Below are 20,622 nucleotides of genomic sequence, written 5' to 3'. Positions count from 1 at the left end.
TTGGTAGAGATGTTCAAGGAGGACTTTAACATCACAGCCAAAACCATCAGGATGGAGACAGAGAACTCTGTGAAAAACAAGCTTGAGGCAGCGGTGGAGATCAGAAAGGGTATGTTCAGGTTAGAGAGCATCAAGAACAATCAAATGGCCACAATGGAGAAAAAGGTGCAGGGGCTGATTGAGAAATGCAGGAAAAGTAAAGATCTGTCTGATGGAGGATGAATTTGAGAAGATGTGGAAGGAGACCGTGGCAGAGCTGCGGTTCCCTGGCATGGAAGAACGAGACATTGTGCAAAACATCTACCACCAGCTGTGGGTTAACTTAGAGATGAAAGGCAGCTCAGTACGTGAAATACTGTCAAAAGTGGGCAACTTGTCTGGATATGGAAGCGAGCCATTCATAGTGAAAAGTGAACATCTGGCATTAAATCAAAGGATTTGGAATTTTGACTTTGGAAAGGAGCTGAAGGAGTTCCAGCAGGTAGTTGATCACATCATTGAGCAGAGCAAGCAGTTTGTCAATGAGAAAGTGAGAACAAAATCTGATTACCATAAAACATACACAATAGACATGCTTTGCATTAGAGACAAAATCTTGGACAAGAATCTGGGAACAACTGCTGAATTTCAGGCCAAGCTGAAGTTTCACATCTGTGGACATGCAGCACGGGAGTTTCAAAAAAAGCATCTGGCTTTCATCCATGCAAATGATCCTCGTCACTGTCTGGAACAGTTCAAGCAACAGTACTACACAGACTTTAAGGACCTGTTCAACAAAAGAGACCAGTGTCAGAAGAAAGCCAATGATTTCATTGTTAACTGTTAACCTGCGGTGAAGGAATACATCTCTGGGCCCTGACCTTGTGGATGAAATGTTGGCAGGGCAGAAAGCCATTGCTTTCAGCACTGGAACCTTCTTCCAGTTCTCAATCCTTGAGCAGCTGCTTACTGGTGATAACTTTTAGGACTTTGTGAAATACATTAAAAAATATGAGACCTTTGTCCATGACTGGATATTGAAGCTGATGGTGAAGCAGTTCTCAGAGAGAGATAGACTTGGGGATATTGAGATGAATCGCCTGAAGGTGATGCTTAGCAGAATAAAGGAAGCCATTAAGAACGCACAGATGAAGGCAACTGAACAGGCAGCAAGAAGGGGTGAGGAGGCCCAGAACATTCAGCAGTTCATTCAGGATATCTGTAGTGACCTAGCGAAGGAGCTTGTCATCCCCAAAGACCCCCTCAGCGCAGTCCTGGCCTTAAACTCTGCCAAACCAGAAGACTTTTCCCGGTGTCTTGTGGATGAAATGGAGCAGGCTTTTACCGCAGAGTTTCAGAAAGGTGGAGATGTGAGGGCCAGGCTGACCTCACTGCCCTTTCAGCCACAGAAGGAGCTGTTTAACAGGGTGTTTGGCTGTGGGAGGCAGTGTCCCTTCTGCAAGACCCCCTGTGAAGCTGGTGGCAAGAGCCACACAGAGTACTTTGCTTCCATTCACCGTCCTCAGGGGATTGCAGGATGGAGTAATTGTGAATCGCATATATTAGTGAGCAATATCTGCTCCACCAGTGTTGCCAGTGAAAAAAACTTCAGGTTGACTGGAACAGAGGAGAAATGGCATCCATACAAGGACTACCTGAGCATTTACCCTGACTGGCGCATCCAGCCTGACACCAGCATCCAGGCTTCAGACTACTGGAAGTACGTCTTCTGCAAGTTTAACGAGCAGTTTGCCAAGAAATATGAAACCGAGCCTGCTGAAATTCCCCCCAACTGGAGAGATATAACCCCAGTCCAAGCCATGGAAAACCTGAAGGAAAGGTTTTTGATGAAAACAGGAGGAGATCAAAATTAATTGATTACACATCCCCTGTTTCAGTAGGGTTGAAGATGCATCTTCTGAGTGCCATTAATATCAAATAATCTACTCACAGGTATGACTCATAATGGTTAAGCAAAACAGAGCCCCATCCAAGTTGAATGGCATGAACAAACAGCAAGTTTTATACAATACAAATCAAGCACTCACACATTTTAAAAGGGGGCAGTTGAATTCAATCATCACTGATGTTTGGGAAGAGTGAGAATTCCTGGTCACTGACACAGATACAGACACTGTTGAATATCTGCAGCCTCCCCTGAGTCTTCTCTGGTTCTATGAGAGATATTACCATCAGCAGCTCATTGTACTCATAAAATCATATTCATACTATAAATTAATATTGCCTCTATCATTACCTATGCAGCATTTATCTGTACAAATCCTGCCTTTGAATCATCATGGCTGATCTCTGTCCATTGTTCCATTCATTAGGACAGTAAATAGGCTGTGATATTTCAACAGTTTAATTTCATATTGTCACCTCCATATTAAAGACTCCTTTTTTTTTCTTCACAAAAAATCCCAAATATGTTTTCTATCTGGTTAATCATTCTTATAATGAAAGCAGAAAACCTTCATGTGTCATTGGCAATTATCTGCTCTACATCACTGCCTTCTTAGATGTTTGAAGTTATAAATTACTTACTGCCTAATCATCACTATATGTTATATGTTATATGTCACCATTATGACTATATTTTTCCATTTAGAAAACTGAATTCAAACTTTGTCAAATTAATTAATTTCTCCAGACACCTTCACATTCTCACATTAAAAATAAACGTTTCATTTGATTTGAACTTATTTTGTTCAGTCCCTTGAACTGGGCTCAAAGTGAGAACATGTTTTTAAAACAGCACTTCCTATGTATTTTCCTAGTTATGGGTGTGATGCTTTGACTTGTGGAAGAACCTATGCACTTGTAAATCACTTTGGATTAAAAGCGTCTGCCAAATGACTAAAATGTAAACTGTAAATGTAGAAATCTTTGCAAATTTTGTTTTGAATGGTTTAATCTATGCAATCTATGCACTGTGTCTATTGAATGATTTGTTTCGATGGGGTCAATCTATGTACTGGGTATTGAGCAATGTAGTCTGATATGTAGAAATGCCATACTTTCGATGCACATGAAATCTCTTTTTATTTTCCGTAGATGTCAAACTCTCATACGTACATGAATGGTAGAAGTGGGGTGCGCCCTTGCGGACCCCCCCGGATCAGAACATCAGATGTACTCAGCCTTTTGCGCCTATTTTCAGGCACACATATGACGCATTGTGCCCAGGAAACATGCAGCATATGTATCAAACTGGTGCACGGGGCTAGAACAGCCGTATGCCTGAGATCTTGGCCAGCTGCGCTTCTCTCCTTAATGCACATGCATTTAAGGGTGGATCACACAAACAAAGGGCGGAGATATTATAAGTGTGGTTGTTTATGTATTCCATTGAATTTACAGAAACGTTCTTGCAATTCGGATAACGCCATATCTCCTAACCACCATGTCCCCTAACCGCCTGCCCGGCCCCCTCTGATAGAGACAGATTACTGCTGCAGCCAACTTCAGTCTGATATCTCTGAGTTCGCCCCCGTGCACTATTGTGTAATTTTTTTTTAAAAAGCAGACACTGGAACATTGCCTGACCGTCAACGGTTGGGTCATTGTGAAACGCACTCTGTTTGGAGCATCAGTCTCATTTCATCTTCACACTTTGCTTTATTCTTTTGCGGAAAAGACATTGCAGCCAAATTGATTCCAGAAGAGATTTTATAGGTAAGTGAAGCTAAATTAAACATCTTCATATACTGGCTAATATAAACGCATTCAGAAAAGCACTATAGCACAGGACCATGCAGGACTTTGTGCTGGGCATGGGAGGCAAGGGCACCCATTGGTGTTATTCACAGCTTATCATACACGCACAGAAAATGCCCAGTGTTAATGCAATACTAAATGCGGGGGCGACATGGCTCAGGCAGTAAGAGCAGTTGTCTGGCAGTCGGAGGGTTGCTGTGTCGAAGTGTCCCTGAGCAAGACACCTAACCCCCAAATGCTCCTGACGAGCTGGTCAGTACCTTGCATGGAGGCCAATCGCAGTTGAGTGTGTGAGTGTGTGTATGAATGGGTGAATGAGAAGCATCAATTGTACAGCGTTTTGGATAAAGGCACTATATAAATGCCAACCATTTTCCATTCTATGTATAAAAGTGTTGTCATTTGTACATGGTGAAACCAAAATGTATAGAAAATACCTTGAAGCCAAAGCTGAGAATGTGCATACAGTGCCGTAAAAACGCCCCCTTCCTGATTTCCTCCATTACTGCATATTTTTCACACCGAATGGTTTCAGATCTTTAGACAAAATCTAATATTAGGAAAAGGGAATCTCAGTAAATATTTAAATGATTGTTTCATTGTTTTAATGAAAAAAGTTTTCAAACAATAAAACATTGAATGAAAAAGTCATTGTCCCCTTAAATGTAATTTAACCACCTAGCAACCAAGTACGTTCTATAATTTGATATCAGAGATTTCCCTGATATCAAAATTTGATATCAGAGATTTCCCTGGGGGAGATGACGACAGCCTTCACGCGGCCTCTCCTGTGAGTAGTGAGAAATGGTGCGAGACCAACTCATGAAACTAATGTCGCCAAAGAATCGTCGAGCTGGCGGACCAAGGTACAAGCCGAGGCCAAGACCAAGGCAGAGAACGTCCTCGCCAGGACAGGCGGACACCCCCACCGTCGAAAACCAAGGTCTGTCGGTGCTCCAACTCAACGTCGAGGGCCTTACCATCGCCAAACTCGAAGTCATCAGGCATCTTGCCGATTCCAACAAAGTGGCAGCTATTCTCCTGCAAGAGACACACTGGGTTTCTGACGACAACCTCAAACTGCCTGGGTTCTTCCTCACCGGATCCATCCACAGCAAGAAGCATGGAATGGCAACCTTTGTCCGGGAAGGACTGAGCTGGTCAGCCACCAGTCAATCTCCACCCGGCTGCAACATTGAGTGGCTGGTCACCAAAATCCAAGAAACATCTGTTGTGAATGTATACAAGCCCCCACCAACTGTGCTGACTGTATCATCACTACCATCTGTGACTCCTCCCGCCATCTATGCAGGTGACTTCAATTGCCAACATACAGATTGGGGTTACAACCACACATCACAGGATGGTGAAGCGCTGAGTGAGTGGGCTTCTAACGCTGAGGCACTGCTGCTCTTCGACCCAAAGGAGCCCCCAAGCTTCTTTTCTGCACGCTGGAACTCTCACACCAACCCAGACCTGGCCTTTGCTGTATGCCGCAGTAACGACCTGAAACCGGAGAGACGTGTCTTGGACATGTTCCCTCGTTCACACCACCGGCCATCCATCATCAAAGTACCATCACTGGTACAGCCGGTATCTGGCAAACCGGTCAGGAGATGGAACTTCAGGAAGGCGAACTGGCGGCAGTTTATGGCGGAAACGGAAAGAAGAACTGCTGGTCTCCTGGACCCAGAAGCAGCTGATGTGGATGCTGCATACGCCGCCTACTGTGAAGTCCTCCTCAGGGCAGCAAAGCACAACATCCCACGTGGCTACAATAAGAACTACATCCCGGGCTGGGATGAGGAGTGCAGCTGCCTGCTGCGCCAACACCAGCAGGCAAGCTCCAGGGAAGAAATGGACGCAACCGCAACAACCCTATTGCAGAAGCTGGACGACACCCGAAGGGCCAGGTGGACTGAAGTAGTGGAAGCTATCGACTTCACCCACTCTAGCCGGAAGGCGTGGCAGACCATCAACCTGCTCTCAGGGAGAAAAACAACCCCCCGCAGGTGTCCAGTGACAGCAGATGCCATTGCTTCCCAGCTCCTGAAAAATGGTCGCTTCCCTGATGCTGACAGAAACGTCACACGATTGACCTCGTGTGAGGTATCGTCTCTCTCCAAGGCAGCCAGCGTCGATGCTAACCTCTCAGGAGACTTCACAGTAGCCGAACTAAGTGCAGCAATCAACAAACTGAAGCCGGGCAAGTCATCAGGTCGAGACAATATCCACCCAGAGTTTGTCATACACCAAAGTGAAAGAACATCTTACTGGCTATGCTCGTTCTTCTCATCATGCTTCCGGAGGTCCAAGCTCCCAAAGACCTGGCGCCGTGCTTCCGTCATAGCCTTGCCAAAGCCGAACAAACCCGCCGAAGACCCGAAGTCCTACAGGCCCATCTCTCTGCTCTGTGTCCCATATAAGATCCTGGAGAGGCTGATTCACAGCCGCATCGAGCCAGTGGTGGACCCACAACTCCCACCGGAACAAGCCGGCTTCCGTCGAGGCAGGTCAACAGTGGATCAGGTAACGCTACTCACTCAGGACATCGAGGACAGCTTTCAGGATAACGAAAAAGCTGGAGTAGTATTCCTGGACCTGACAGCTGCCTATGACACCGTGTGGCACCGTGGACTACATCTGAAACTGTTGAGGACAATCCCGGACCGGCACATGGTGAGGTTCATTATGGAGATGCTATCGAACCGTAGCTTCATCCTACAGACCAGCGATGGCCAGACCAGCAGGCTCAGAAAGTTGAAGAACGGTGTCCCGCAAGGCTCCGTCCTCTCACCAATGTTGTTCAACATATACATTCACGACCTGCCAGATACAACATCTACCAAGTATGGCTATGCGGACGACTTGGCCATCATGCTTCGCCGCCCAACATGGAAGGCGATGGAAGATGGCCTCAACCGAGACATGGGCATCCTGGCAGACTACCTCCAGAAGTGGCACCTTCAGCTCAGCATGGGCAAGACAGTGTCTGCAGCTTACCACCTTAACAATCGGGAAGCAAGAAGGGAACTGGACGTGCATGTTGGCAACAACCGCCTGGAGTTCCAGCAAGCCCCCAAGTACCTTGGCGTATGCTTGGACCGGACACTGTCCTACAAGCAACACCTGGATGAAGTGAAGGCCAAGACAACAGCAAGGGTCTCGCTCATCCGCCGCCTGGCGGGTTCGACTTGGGGAGCTTCCCCCCAGACCCTACGCATATCCACGCAAGCCCTGGTCTTACCCGTAGCAGAATACTGTGCCCCAGCCTGGAGCAGAAGTCCACATGTGAACAAGGTAGATACGGTCATCAACAGCGCCCTCCGTATAGTTACTGGTTGTCTGAAACCCACCCCTGTGTCCTACCTGCCAGTCCTAGCTGGAATCGCCCCAGCCAGTCTCCCGACGGGATGCGGCTACCCTCGCCCTGGCAAGAAAAGCCCAGAAGCACGACTGGCACATCCTACACAAAGCCACAACAACTCCGGCACCACCATGCAGGCTTAAGTCTCGCCATCCCTACAACAAGGCAGCACAGGAGATGCTACAGTCTATCCCTGAGGACTTATCCAGAGACGCCTGGCTGGCAGCATCCTGGAAACAGACGTGGGAGACGGCTGGGCCCTCCCGCATGCAACGATACATCCGGGACCCAGGAGGCGGTGTAAAAGGAGAAGACATGCCACGCCATCTATGGACCTCACTGAACCGTCTGCGCTCTGGTGTCGGACGCTTCAAGTCATCTCTGAAGAAGTGGGGCCTATCGGACAGTGCGGCATGTGAGTGTGGCGAGCCTGAACAGACTGCCGAGCACATAATCACCGGCTGCCCCCTATACAGCCCACCCTCAGAAGCTGGCCTTTTCGACTTAGGACCGGAGACGAGGGCGTGGCTGCATGACACTGAGTTGGCCATCTGACGATATACGAAAGAAGAAGAAGAAGAGATTTCCCTCATGACGTATAAAATAAACGTCTGTATATCAACCTAGATTTGTGTGTAGTGTTAACTACATTGACCACATCTGCATTTATTTCTAGTTTTAGTCTATCTCAATGAACTCCTCACTTCCCTTAGCTGCTGTTTGGTTTGAGCTTATTTCAGAATACTGCATTTTCTATTTGTGGTTTGGCCTTATTCTTAATGTTGCATCTTCAGTGGCCCAGCTACAGTCTTTACTCTAAATGCCCATCGAGACAACAGCAACATTTTCAATGTATTTTTCAATAGACCTGTTTACTTGTGCTTGCTGAAGCTTTCGTCTCCTCATGATTGAAAGATCATCACAATTTGCAAGGACTTTTGTGATGCTACATGTCTTTTCTTGTTATTAAGTCTGGTTTGGCACCATTGCTAAAAAAACAGGTGAGATGCTTAGTCTCTCTAAGCTTAGGAAATGGAGACTTCGGGGTGATTTTATCGAGGCTTTTTAATTCATCCAAGGAATTAACAAAGTGAACTACAGGCAATTCTTCAGGGTGAGTTCAGTAAGCACAACGAGAGAGCATAAATGGAAATTGACAAAGGATAAATTCTTCATAGATATTAGAAAGTATTTTTTCACACAAAGAGTGGTCACTGTGTGGAGTAGCATGCCAGGAAATGTAGTGGAGGCAGAAACACTGGGGGGTTTTCAAAACCAGGCTTGATAGTGTTAGATACTATCTAGCTTTTAGGCAAACTAAGCAGGAGGTACAATTTAGTGTTTGGTAAAGGTGAGCATTGCTGGCTGAATGGCCTGTTCTCATCATTGTGTTGTGTTGTGTTGTGTTGTGTTTTGTTATGTTACGTTTGCCCAGAGGGATGCAGATGGAGTGCCCCAGTTGCAGCAGAAAATGTCGGCAGAATGACAAGTTCTGCAGTGAATGTGGCTACAAACTGTGCTCTGCAAGGAAACCTGTCCCAGGTAAACCTAGCAGGCTAGTTAATAACCAGCCCCCCTAGCTTAATTATCATTCACCCAGCTTGCTAAACTAGTCAAAGCAGTAGCAATTTCAACTTAACAGTTTAGATGGCTGCCCTAATTGGTACATTTGTTTTGCTGATGTTTTATGCTTCAAATGAAGACAAGGTTATCATGACTGAACATTTATAGGATGTGCATAAAATCTTCAGCTGACTGCTATAGCACTGTCTGTGTTTCACTGAAGCTGGCGGCTGTGACTATACAGTATATGGCTGTAGGAATCTGCCTACATTGTGACTGCTGTTGTGATTGCTTTTTGTCCCACTCTGTTAGACTCTGACCAACAGGAAACACCTGAGCACCCAGTCAGTGAGAGCCACACCCACTATAATAGGCACACCCACTCTGATTAACACACCCACTCTGATTAACACACCCGCTCTGATTAACACACCCACTCCAGCCAGCCTGGGACTGGAAGTGAAGTTGAGGCTGTTTATTTCAATCGCCCATGCATTAACTCGAGCCCCAGACTGTGGTTCCAAGGTGATCAGGAGTGCTTATATGTAGCGAACCTCCCCGCCAAGTCTAGCGGCCCAATAATGCCATACTCAGATCTGGCAGGACTGGGGAATGAACCCCCGGTCCTCTGTGTGCAACTGCAGTGAACGAAAGTGTGATGCCCTGTGCCTGTGAGGCTTCAGAACAACAAACCCAATGGCGAGACCACAGAAGTTCAAGTTAAAGTCTTTATTAACTTTGAGGCAGAGTAGACAAGCCAAAGTGTAGAATAAACAGTTCTTAAACAATACTCCAAGCAGGGGTCTGATTGCCAGGCAAACAGATGCAAAAAAAACAATAAGATAGTCCAAACTAGCGGATGAATAACACAAACACAAAAACACAAACCAATAAATCAAAGGGAGTCCAAACACAGCGAAGAGAAGACGAAGGGTACACAGAAGCACATATCAATCTGTGAAATACTACAACAATCAGGAAGTGGAACACAGGTGAAACAAATGATAGGGGATGAACTGACTGACTTCTGGAAGCGCAGAGGCAAAAATTCTGAGGACTTACAAAATATAGACACAGAAAATGAGACGGGTGCGTGGGGGTTGGACCCAAAATGCACGACTCAGAAACAATAGTAATATAAAGACCCCTCAGGGCTTTATTCGGGACGAATCCCAGGAGAGTAGTCAACACAAGCAAAGTCCATACACGTAGATCCAGCCAAACAAAAAGTAAACAAACAAAAAGCACGGTGCCGAGGGAAGAGGCAAACTCGTAGTCGGTAGACGTGCAGGGAGGTCCGGTAGCAGGAGAGCTGTCAGCGGGGCAGATGAACAGACGGACGGCAGGCAGAGGCGTAGTCGTGGACGAAGTGGGAGTCGAAACCATGAAACAATCAGCGAAGCAAAAGTACAAAACCGGTAGGCAAGGACGAAGTCAAAAAACAAACGATGGTCACAAAACAGAAATCAATAAACGATGGTCGGTAAACAGGCGTGGATCGTAACGTGTAATCAAACAGTAAATAATGCTCAAGAGTTGTGTGGTAAACAGAGGCAGACAATTTCGCAGTGAACAGTTGCGCGACTGGGCTATAAATGCAGGTGTAGACAGGTGTAGACAATTAGTTAGAGCGTAGCAAGGAAATGGAAAACAGGTGCGATGGATGACAAGTTTAACAAGGAGATTAGTAATCGTTAGTAATAAACCTATCCTGCCCTAGCATTAGTAAATTAGTAAATGACATGCACGAGAAACGTAAGGTACATGAACACATGATTAGTCTTGTTAGTTTCTACCCAATCCTGATCTAGCGTTAGTAGTTTTAGTAAATAGACAAATAGAAACACTAGGGGAGTGAAGGACAGAACGAGAGAGAGAGAGAGAGAGAGAGAGAGAAAAGGCGGAACGCAAGGTTTGCGGAAAAACATGTAAAAGTGTATGCATAACAACGACCAGTTAACGTAACAATAAACATGCATCGAAACATAACACAAAGCGAAACTAAGACGATAATCACTCAACATAACCAGGTAATATAATCGTAACGAAACATAACTAGACATGACGAGAAAATAAATCGTAACAAGAAATAAACTAAACAACATGACGAACCTAGACTAACATAAAACATGATAAGACACTACGTGACTAAGACAACATGAATAAACATAAATCAACATAAAACATGGTGAGACAGACCTGAAACGTGACAGAAAACGCAGACCATAATAGCGCCACTGTGATGCTGAGCCATGTCTTAAATGGTGCTTAGCTGAGCCACTAGTGCTTAGCTGTGCACCATTGCACTGCTTTAAAGAAACTCCATCCATCCATCCATCTTTTATCTTAACCCACTTATCCTAAACAGGGTCGCAGGGGGGCTGGAGCCTATCATACATTGGGCGAAAGGCAGGAATACACCCTGGACAGGTCGCCAGTCCATCGCAGGGCACACACACCATTCACTCACACACTCATACCCACAGGCAATTTAGACTATCCAATCAGCCTAACCTGCATGTCTTTGGACTATGGGAGGAAACCCACATGAACACGTGGAGAACATGCAAACTCCACAAAGAGAGGCCCCGGTCGACTGGGATTACGAACCTAGGACCTCCTTGCTGTGAGGTGGCAGTGCTACCCACTGCACCATCCATGCTGCCCTGCTTTTTTTTAAATGACACATTTTACTTGGGGTGGATGTTAAGGGTTTGGGACCCTTCCTTGGACCTCATATAGCAAGGGGTGTGACTGTAGTCTGTCTTTGAGCATCTCAGGTGCAGATTCTGAGAATGGGGAGGAGACCACAGACAAACAATCCAGTCTCGGCACAGAACCAGCACCAGAGAAGACATCCTCTTGCCTGGCCCAGTCCCAACCCTCCTCTGCTGGCCCAGCTACATCAGATGAAAAGAGAGGTTCAGCAGACACTGAAAACATGGATGGGACCTTGAGTAAGGACACCAAAGACACTGAACACGAGGAGGAGGTGAGATTTGACAAATCTCGGAGCCAAACTCTAGTTCTGTAGGCCACAATATCCAGTTGTTTAATTCCAGTCCTGGAAGGCCAAATTAAAAAAGGTTTTTTTAGTGTCTTGTAGGCATCCTGTGAAGGCCTTGCAAACAAGCAATCAGTGACTTAAATTACACATTTTCTAAAAACACAAAACACCAGGAAACATGGGCAGCATCCAAGATTTGGGTTTCAGATCTCTGCTCTAGAGCCATTCCTAGAGTCACATTCAGACACGCCCAGAACTCTTGCCTGAAAGCTTGTGATTGGACAGCTTCAATGACTGACAGGTCCCAGCTGCATTATTCAACTAAGCCACGCTTAACCTGACCACTTCCTGAAATACCGGCTCGTATTCATATTAATAAAGGAGTCAATGTATTACATTGTATTGTGTAAAACAAAATCAAACATCCATCCATCCATCCATTATCTGAACCCGCTTATCCTGATCAGGGTCGCAGGGGGGCTGGAGCCTATCCCAGCATACATTGGGCGAAAGGCAGGAATACACCCTGGACAGGTCGCCAGTCTATCGCAGGGCACACACACCATTCACTCACACACTCATACCTACGGGCAATTTAGACTCTCCAATCAGCCTAACCTGCATGTCTTTGGACTGTGGGAGGAAACCGGAGTACCCGGAGGAAACCCACGCAGACACGGGGAGAACATGCAAACTCCGCACAGAGAGGCCCCGGCCGACAGGGATTCCAACCCAGGACCTCCTTGCTGTGAGGCGGCAGTGCTACCCACTGCACCATCCGTGCCGCCCAAAATCAAACAATAGGAAATATGAAAACACTGTCTGTGATGTTTTTCATTGCAGGAAACTGAAGACTCAGAGCAGAGTGTGAGTGTGTCTGAAGATGAGACCATCAGTAAAGGTGAGGACCCCAAGCAGAAGAGGAGGGAGACCTCCTGGGAAACCAAGTAGGAAGAGGTGCTGGTAGGCCAGTGGGAGGTGCTCTTCCCTCTGGACCCAGTAGAAATCCAATGTCCCAGCACAGTGACAGGGCACAGTGTAGGAGGAGGGGTCCAGGGCGGCCTGTAGTGTAGTGGTTAAGGTAAATGACTGGGACACGCAAGGTCGGAGGTTCTAATCCCGGTGTAGCCACAATAAGGTCTGCACAGCTTTTGGGCCCTTGAGCAAGGCCCTTAACCCTGCATTGTCTCCTGCTTAGTCTAATCAACTGTACGTCGCTCTGGATAAGAGCGACTGCCAAATGCCTATAATGTAATGTCCTGGCCCTGGACAAATTCACCCCCCAAAAAAAAGACTTCTTCCTTCTGACTAACTAATTGTCCTCAATACTTATTCTACTTTATATTTCCAACAACTTCCTTTTCCCATGTTCCACAGGTGGAGAATAAGGAGTTTCCAGGTGACCTACCTCGTGACAGTCAGGGTCTATTGCTCTAGCAACAGTGATTTTTAAGCCTGTAATGAACTTAATTAAAAAATACATTTCTGTGACCTCTCATTAAAATGCGGCATAACATTTATTTAAAAATTTAGACTTAAATGTTTTTGTACGGGAGCTCCACAGTGGTGCAAGGTTAAGGCATCGGACTTTGGCTCAACACACCAGGATCCCAGTAAGGCCTGTGCATGAGGGAGCAGCTCCGAGGGTGGGGGGAGGGACTCAGCAGGGAGGATCACTGCTTACAAGTGTCCCTGAACACCTCAGAATCACGGTCCAGGGCTAGAGATGAATTGATGATGAGCAGGGTACAATAACTGGCAGTAGCATTACTCAGGAGTATGAAACATTCAGTCTGCCAAGAACTTTAGTCATTTTTTGATGTGCAAGTGTATGTATGTGCATTCTTATGATTTTATTACTGTACTACTGTGCATATGTACTAATGCACCTTCCATCCCCAATGACAGGAACCAGTCTGGAGGAGCTGCTGAGAGACCTGGGACTGGAACACCACCTGCAGAACAAGCTGACTCTGAGCCAGGTGCTGGAGATTGATGGAGAGACTTTATCTGATGAAAGCATCCAGTCTCTGAAATCTCTGCCATGGTGTTTCCTGAGGAAGCTGATGATGGTGAATGAGTCCTTTCGGAGAATGAGCTATAACTCAGAACAGGACACAGAGCCCCAAAACCTGGATAGCTTACTGAGCACTGAGCACAATCCACAGGACCACAGCAACAGAGTCAACCCCCTGGACCTCATAACTGCTGTACTTCTGTGCTCAGATGGTTTTCTCCAGCAGGAGATGGCTTTGAAAATGTCCATGTGCCAGTTCTCTGTGCCTCTGCTGCTTCCTAAATGTGATACCCAGCAGTGCACTTTAATGCTGTGGGCCATGAGGGATATTGTGAAAAAGTACAAGCCACACTCTTTGGATGATCAAAGAGGGTTTGTGGAGGAGAGCATTGTTCTCTCTGACCTCCCCATGGTCTCTTTTGTGAGGCTGGGAAACTGCAGCATGTCCAAGTCTCACATTCTGAACCAGGTCCTCAGCAACCCTCAGCAGTACCAGGACACCTTTGTTCACAAAAACATGGAGTGTGGTGACACCCCAAGGAGGATTTCCAATGGGCTGGTGGAAATCAGCTGGTATCTGCCCAGTGGGAACAAAAACACAGACATCTTCTCTGAGCCTCTGGCTATTGCTAACCTCCGTGGGGACCTCAGAGACTTTGAAACTCAGTACGATTTCCTCTGCCACACATCTACTGCTATATTTGTGTTTTGCGACGACTTTAAGTTTGAACAAAGATTTCTCGACTCTAAGACTCATTGGATTTTGATCACCAATTCACAGAGCCAGAGCTTCAATGTGGATGACTTCAGGAGTTGTGTTTCTGAGAGAAAACCCAGTGACATCATCAAAAAGCATCCGCGGATGAATGATGCAGAATTCAACAAAAAACTGCGTTCGGCTATCCGTGGAATTTTAAAGGGAAACATTAAAATGAGCATTGAAAGGATGTCTGCTCTTGCAGATGAGCTTGGGATCCATGTTGATGAAAATGACATCCACTGTAAGAAGGGCAAGAAGAAGGCTGATGAAATCACAGGAGGAATATCTGACATACCGAGCTTCAAGGAGAAAGAGCTGCCCTTGCAAGGGACTGCATGGAAACAGCTGGCAAAACTGGAGAAGGAACAATGCAGGATGAAAAATGCTGGGGAGAAAAACATAGAAGTTTACCAGAATGAGCTTGAAGATCAGAGGCAGAAGCTCAGAGAACAGCAGAGGGCTCACAGCATCTCCGATTCTATGTCCTGCTTCATCTCCGCGATGTGCAGTTCCACAAAGGAGCGTAAGTATTTCCTCAAGTGGATGAGGATCAATCTGGATAATCTGTCACGCAAAAGCCTTCCACCTCTTCGGGCAAAGTACAAGGAAGAGTGTCAGAGTTCCTCAGAAAACAAGGAGCTCATTGCTAAGTTGGACAGGGAGATCTCCAGCTGCTCCTTGGGGACGGAGCACTTCCTGAGGGAAATGGGTCAGCTGTACGAGTCAGCCTGCTCACTCCCTGAAGCCCTCACCCCAGAGATTAACTGCCTGCCACTTCTCTGTGCCGAGCTGCTACAGGAGGACTTTCCTCTTGAGCTGGTGGATGGAGACTCAAGCAATATTCCTCTGGAGTGGGTGTCGCAGGTTCTGAAAGAACTCCATCATCTCACACAGGATAAATGTAAGATCCGGGTGATCACTGTACTGGGGGTACAGAGCACTGGGAAGTCCACCCTCCTGAACACTATGTTTGGGGTCCAGTTTGCTGTCAGTAGTGGCAGGTGCACCAGAGGGGCCTTCATGCTCCTCATCAGAGTGAAAGAGGATTTTAAGGTGCAGCTTGGGTGTGATTACATCATGGTTATTGACACTGAAGGTTTGAAGGCACCACAGTTGGCACAGCTGGTTGACAGTCATGAGCATGATGATGAACTGGCCACTCTGGTGGTGGGGCTGAGTGACATCACAGTCATCAACATCCCCATGGAGAATTCCATGGATATGAACGATATCCTGCAGATTGTGGTGCACGCCTTCCTACGTATGAAAGAAGTTGGGAGAAAACCCTGCTGTCAGTTTGTGCACCAGAATGTGCCAGACATCTCTGCCCATGACAGTAACATTAGAGACAGGAATTTTCTGCTGGATAAGCTGAATGAGATGACCCAAGCAGCAGCTAAGATGGAAAAGAAGGGAAACAACTACACATTTACTGATGTCATGGAGTATGATCCAGAGAGAAACACCTGGTACATCCCTGGGCTCTGGCACGGCAACCCTCCCATGGCCCCTGTCAATGTTGGCTACAGTGAGTCTGTGGATCTTTTCAAGAGGAATGTGATTGAAAAGTTTATGGAACAAAAATCTGGAGACAGCTCAGCACACACAATCATTGAGTTCCTTGAATGGGCCAAGAGCTTATGGAACGCAGTGAAGCATGAGAACTTCATCTTCAGTTTCCGCAACAGCCTTGTAGCTGACGCTTATGCTCAGCTTTGCACTGAGTTCAACCAATGGGATTGGGCCTTCAGGAAGAACATGCACTCCTGGCTAATGGAAGCTGAGACAAAGGTGTCAAACTTTGGCAGAGAAGCAGAATTTAAGAATTTGGATGAGTTACTGATCCACCTGACAAATGAGGCCTTGGTAGAACTGACTAAAGGGGAAACACTCATTTTGGCCAACCTGACTGAATTCTACAAGAGGCAAGAGGGACATGTTCACTTGGTAGAGAAGTACAAGGAGGGCTTCAACATCACAGCCAAAACCATCAGGAGGGAGACAGAGAGCTCTGTGATTTACAAGCTTGAGGCAGCGGTGGAGATCAGAAAGGGTATGTTCAGGTTAGAGAGCATCAAGGAAAACCACACAGCCACAATGGAGAAAAAGGTGCTGGAGCTGATTGAGAAATGCAGAACAAGTAAAGATCTGTCTGATCAACAGCTAGAGGATGAATTTGAGAAGATGTGGGATGAGACTGTAGCAGAGCTGCGGTTCCCTAGCATGGAAGAACGAAACATTATGCCAGACATCTCCCACCAGCTGCGGGGTAACTTAAAGATGAAAGGCAGCTCAGTTTGTGAAAAACTTTCCAAAGTGGGCAACTTGTCTGAATATGGAAGAGAGCCATTCAAAGTGAAAAGAAAACATTTGGGATCAAAACAAAGGTATTGTAATGTATCCTCAGGAAAGGAGTTGAAGGAGTTCCAGCAGGTAGTTGATCACATCATTGAGCAGAGCAAGCAGTTTGTTGATGAGAAACTGAGAACAAGATCTGATTACCATAAAACATACACAATAGAGTTGCTTTGCAAGGTAGACGAAATCCTGGACAGGCACAGGAATCTGGAAACAACTGCTGAATTCCAGGCCAAGCTGAAGATCCACATCTGTGGACATGCAGCACGGGAGTTTCAAAAAATGCATCTGGCTTTCATCCATGCAAATGATCCTCGTCACTGTCTGGAACAGTGCAAGAAACAGTACTACACAGACTTTAAGGACCTGTTCAACAAAAGAGACCAGTGTCAGAAGAAAGCCAATGATTTCACTGTTAACTGTCTTCAACCTGCGGTGAAGGAATACATCACCAAATCTCTGGGTCCTGACCTTGTGGGTGACATGTTGACAGGACAGACAGCCATTGATTTCAGCACTCGATCCTTCTTCCAGTTCTCAATCCTTGAGCAGCTGCTTAAGGGTGATAACTTTTATGAGATACATAAAAAATTACGAGACCTTTGTACATGACTGGATTTTGGAGCTGATGGTTAAGCAGTTCTCGGAGGGAGATCGCCTCAGGAACATTGAAATGAACCGCCTGAAGGTGATGGTTAGAAGAATAAAGGAAGCTATTCAGACCTCACAGAAGAAGGCAGCTGAACAGGCAGCAGGAAGGGGCGAGGAGTCCCAGAACATTCAGCAGTTCATTCAGGATATCTGTAGTGACCTAGCGAAGGAGCTTGTCATCCCCAAAGACCCCCTCAGCGCTGTCCTGGCCTTAAACTCTGCCAAACCAGAAGATTTTTCCCGGTGTCTGCAGCTGCTTGTGGATGAAATGGAGCAGGCCTTTACCGCAGAGTTTCAGAAAGGTGGGGATGTGAGGGCCAGGCTGACCTCACTGCACTTTCAGCCACAGAAGGAGCTGTTTAACAGGGTGTTTGGCTGTGGGAAGCAGTGTCCCTTCTGCAAGACCCCCTGTGAAGCTGGTGGCAAGAGCCACACAGAGCACTTTGCTTCCATTCACCGTCCTCAGGGGATTGCAGGATGGAGGATTCATGTATCGCGTATATTAATGAGCAATATCTGCTCCACCAGTGTTGTCAGTGGGAAAACATTCAGGTTGAAAGGAACAGAGAAGAAATGGCATCCATACAAGGACTATCGGAGCATTTACCCTGACTGGCGCATCCAGCCCGACACCAGCATCCAGGCCTCAGACTACTGGAAGTACGTCTTCAGCAGGTATAATAAGCAGTTTGCCAAGAAATATGAAGCCGAGCCTGCTGAAATCCCCCGAAATTGGAGAGCTATAACTCCAGACAAAGCCATGGAAAACCTGAAGGAAGCTTTCTTGATGAAAACAGGAGGAGATCAAAGTTAGTTGATTACACAGCCCCAGTTTCAGTAGGGTTGAAAATGCATCTCCTGAGTGGCATTAATATCAAATAATCTACTCACAGGTATGACTCATAAGCAAAACAGACCTCCAGTCAAATGTGATGGCATGAACAAACAGCAGGTTTTATACAATATAGTAAAAGCACTCATCATTTTAAAAGGGGACAGTTGAATTCAATCATCACTTATGTTAGGAAAGAGTGAGAATTCCTGGTCACTGACACAGACACTGCTGAATTCCTGCAGCCTCCCCTGAGTCTTCTCTGGTTCTGTGAGAGATAATACCATCAGCAGCTCATTGTACTCATAAAATCATATTCATACTATAAAGTGATATTGCTTCTATCCTTACCTATGCAGCATTTATCTGTACAAATCCTGCCTGTGAATCATCATGGCTGATCTCTGTCCATTGTTCCATTCATGAGGATAGTAAATAGGCTGTGATATTTTAACAGTTTAACAGAGTTAATTTCATATTGTCACCTCCATATTAAAGAATTTTTTTTTAAAAAATGTTTTTTTCAAAAATCCAAATGATATGTTCTATCGCGTAAATCATTCTTATAATTAAAGAATATAACCGTCATGTGTCACTGGTAATTATCAGCTCTACATCATTGCTTGCTTAGGTGTTCGTTATATACTGTCTTGTTGATCTGTTATATGTTAGATAATAATCACTATGTGTTATATTGTCGTGAGCCACGGACCCCTTGCCGAGCTCAGACCTCACGTTCCCACGAGCAGTACCTCACCCTGAGGTGTCTCGGGGACGAACTCAAGTACTCCGAACGTCCTGGAGCCCTGGTAAGTTCTACTGAACTTCCAGCCCAGTCTCGAAGTGAAGGGTGTGATGCAAATCTGGTAATCGATGTCCTGTATTCAATGTATTCCTCTAAAGACTCTTTATCACATATGATTATAGTAAGATATACTTTATTATAATCAATCAAAAGAATAGAGTTATACAGATTACAGTGTACATATCATCTTTTGCAGTTTGCTAATCACATGCAAGTTACATATACCCCTCTAGCTCTTTCTAAATTACCTTTCCACCACGATGTTTAAAAATCAAGGTACACCCCTCCAATATCCATCATCCTCTTTGGCCTTTACCTTATCTTATGGCTCCCCCTTCACGGAGATAAAAGCTACTGAACTTCCATTAATACAATGGGTACGAACACCCCTAAAGTCTACTACTTATTTATATTGTATATAGTATCTTAATGAGAAATAAAAGACATAAAAATCAAAGGAAACTTATAATGTATTACTTCTGTGTATTACTTTTCCTACTTCTACAAGTAATATAGATTATAATTACCACCCAGGTCCTAAATATAGCCATCTCGTTTTCTGCGGGATTTGATCCCTCCTCCTTGCTGTTGATGAGCTCTTTGAACAGCTGCATTGGTTTGGGAATCTGGGGCAGGATCAGGACCCAGACTTTCGAAAGACGTGACTTTGCACTTCGTTTTTCTCCTGCCTGTTGTATGGGATGTGCACTGGTATGTCTTCGAACACGTCGGGGGTTTTGCAGTGCAGCCGCAGCATATGCCTCTCCTCACTGACACTGAGGTTAGGGGGGGAGGCTTCAGGTTCTTGCGTGGGTCCAGCAGGAAGGTGTTCTGTAGCATGGAGGAACCCCGCATCCCGTCTGTTGGCCTCCAGGTGCAGTTCACGGCTCCAAGCATGTCGTAAAAGGCCTTTAACTCTTTCACCAGCTTTTCTGTATGATGAGGGATGCGCATGAACACCTCTTCGACATCAGTCCCGCTGCCACAATTCTTGGGCTAAGTCCGCACCGCGTACGTCACTCCTCTCTCCATATCCATATCCTGGAGTGGCGCGCAGAGGGAGCGCGCCACTCCAGCTTGACTACAGCTGTCCTGCGTTGCTCTCTCTTCAACAGCTCGTAGATATCTTCTGAAGCAAAATTCTAAGATCCCACCCTAAGGTCTAAAAGCTTATTCCTTATATATCTTTTTTCCATACAAAAGTTTACCTTTTTGATAAGAGATGTCCCCAATATTTCAAGCAGGAAGACATTTATCTCTTATGTAACTTGTTTTTTAATGATCATATTATTTGTGTTTTTCCAATTGTCATTTTCTCATACCTCAAAAGAAATTCCCCCAATATTATGTGCCCCTCCAGTTTGGGAATTTCCACCATCTTAATATACGAGTGGAAAAACACTAGCTCTTATGTAATTTTTTAATTAACCTATTCATCACTGGTATTTGTCTCCCTGTCATAATCTCTCCTTGGACTCTCTCCAAACTTTGACTTCATACAAGCCAGAAGTTAGTGCCCTCCACCATCTCAGCACCCTCTTCAGGTGCCCCTTTTTGTGGCGC

General features: G+C 45.8%; 1 pseudogene; it reads left to right on the top strand.

The window, feature by feature from the left end:
* The first annotated feature begins 3,517 nt into the window (after positions 1-3,517).
* On the top strand, positions 3,518-18,849 carry LOC133105610 (up-regulator of cell proliferation-like; annotated as a pseudogene).
* Positions 18,850-20,622: the final 1,773 nt, after the last annotated feature.

This window comes from Conger conger, chromosome 12 (assembly GCF_963514075.1).
Source record: "Conger conger chromosome 12, fConCon1.1, whole genome shotgun sequence".
NCBI classification, from domain to species: domain Eukaryota; kingdom Metazoa; phylum Chordata; class Actinopteri; order Anguilliformes; family Congridae; genus Conger; species Conger conger.
This window is presented reverse-complemented; position numbering and strand designations above follow the sequence as displayed.